The following is a 2,076-nucleotide window of genomic DNA, read 5'->3' as shown; positions in this document are numbered from 1 at the left end:
AACAAACTGAGGGTTGATGGGGGGGGGGAGGGAGGGGAAAGTGGGTGATGGGCGTTGAGGAGGGCACCTGTTGGGATGAGCACTGTCTGTTGTATGGAAACCAATGTGACAATAAATGTCATGTAAAAAAAAAAAAAGAAAGAAAAAGAAGAAGAAAACCCTCTTTAAGACTGGTCTATCAACAGGCTGATTGAATTTTAGATTTTCCTCCTCCAAACTTTCCTCTATTCTGTTCCTGAAGCTTTTATAGGCACAGTCCCAGGGATGGTCAGAAGGCCCCTGGAGTTCACCATCAGAATGGCCTTCCCCACTGCCAGCTCGTTTCAGCCAACCCTGGAAGCTGGAGCCACCACTTTATGTCTCATGATGCAAGAGAGGAAACCCACTCAATTCCCAGCCTCCAAACTGCGTGGGGGATTCCCAAGACCCTTTTGGCTTGCAGAAATATCCTCCAAGGTAGGACTCATCACTCCCATGTTCCCTGATATTCCAAAAACCAGTTCCCTTCCTTGAACTTGGGCCCTTCTGTTCAACTGGCTATTGAGAGTGTGCGTGTGAGAAATCGAATATGCAACAATAATGCCTGCTGAGCACCATGAGAGGGTTCTCCCAGTCCTTGACATCCTGGTCTGTAGTATTTAACTTCTTTCTCCTCCCCAAGATTCCTTCTGAATTCCCTTCCCATTCTCCAATCTTACTGCAGGGGTGACAAGAGGGTCCGAGAAGGTCTTGATGTTACTGTCTTCCTTTGTTGTATAATTACAAAAAGATCATAACAGAAGCAAATGAATAAGAACTTAAAAATGCCTTATTGTCTCTCTCTCTACCCCCCCACCACCACCCCAATCCTCATGGTTTAGGTTCTGAAGGATTCTAACCATACTTTAGTGTTTGATATAACCATACAGAGTAATTTCTTGCACTCAAGATACAAAGCTACTTAGCTAAAAGATGTATTTCGCTTTCCACTTTCCAGGATGAGTAGAGCAGCCTTCTCCCCCAAATCCTATCACTTCCCTTCCCAACAGCCTGAACTTTTTAGGGGAGTGAAGGCAGGAACATTTCCAGTCACCTATTAAAACTGTGGTCACGGAGGTCTGACAACGTAAACACCTGGACCTTGACATCAACAGCAAATCCGGCTCGTCCAGGAGACCTCAAGGGTTTCATTTGACTCCAGATGTGGATCAGGGCTAGTGGGACCAGCGTTGACGCGTCCCTATGAGTGGGAAGAACACATCCCTTTTCGAGCACTTCATAGCCTGGGCTTGTGCAGAGTAAAGGGAAAGACCAGAGAGCCCCATGGTGTATCATGCCCTGAAGCCCACTGCATTTGAAGACCATAAAATATGCAGCAAGCCCATTTGTGTTGCCTTTCTCCTCCTTGATCATCATGAAATAAATTGTTGCAAAAGGAAAATACCTAAGTCCCTGAAATCCCTCTCAATGTAGGGTGAGTGAGATTTGAAGAAAACTGTTCAATTACTCTGACGTTCTCATTTTAGAAACAAGCCACAAAGCTGTGTTCATATAATAGAACTACAGTGTCTACTGTTGGTGTATATTTGCATAATAATTGCTACACAAAATCAAACCTCGAGCTTCGTCTTTTGCATTTGGCTTCTTCCCCCCCCCCCCCCCACAGCATCAAAAATATTTTGTATCTCTGCTTCTAAGGTCTTCTCTAGAGTTCATCTTTCCACTCTGTCATTCTCTCTTTTTCTCCTCATCAATGAAAGCTTTTTCTCCTGAAGCTAGAAATCCAGTCGAACTATTAAATCCGGAGCGTGTAGGACTTCCGTTATTTACCAAGAGGGTATTATCATCAGGCAGAGATCTTCAGATTCAACTTTAGCTGTGCCTGTCACCGGCAACAAAAGAGATATGGGGTATGTACAAGGGAAGCAGCATCAGGGATCTTTTTTGTCGGAGTTTTTTGATAAAGGGACTACCGTAATGTCCTTCAGACAGGGTCCTTCCCTGTTATCTGCCCATTTTTGCTGTCTTTTTCTCCCACTACACTGCCCCAGCACTCCACAGAGCCAGTCAATTTCTGTAATTCCAAAGGAAGAAAAA

The 2,076-nt window shown here is 44.6% G+C and overlaps 1 long non-coding RNA gene across 1 annotated transcript; it reads left to right on the top strand.

The window, feature by feature from the left end:
- Window positions 1-246: 246 nt before the first annotated feature.
- LOC121020573 (uncharacterized) lies at window positions 247-2,076 on the top strand. Its single transcript, XR_005786200.1, has 2 exons — window positions 247-456; window positions 977-2,076. It is a non-coding gene; the product is annotated as an uncharacterized LOC121020573 (long non-coding RNA).

Source organism: Herpailurus yagouaroundi, unplaced genomic scaffold (genome assembly GCF_014898765.1).
Source record: "Herpailurus yagouaroundi ecotype Mexico unplaced genomic scaffold, PumYag 250, whole genome shotgun sequence".
Classification (NCBI taxonomy): domain Eukaryota; kingdom Metazoa; phylum Chordata; class Mammalia; order Carnivora; family Felidae; genus Herpailurus; species Herpailurus yagouaroundi.
This window is presented reverse-complemented; position numbering and strand designations above follow the sequence as displayed.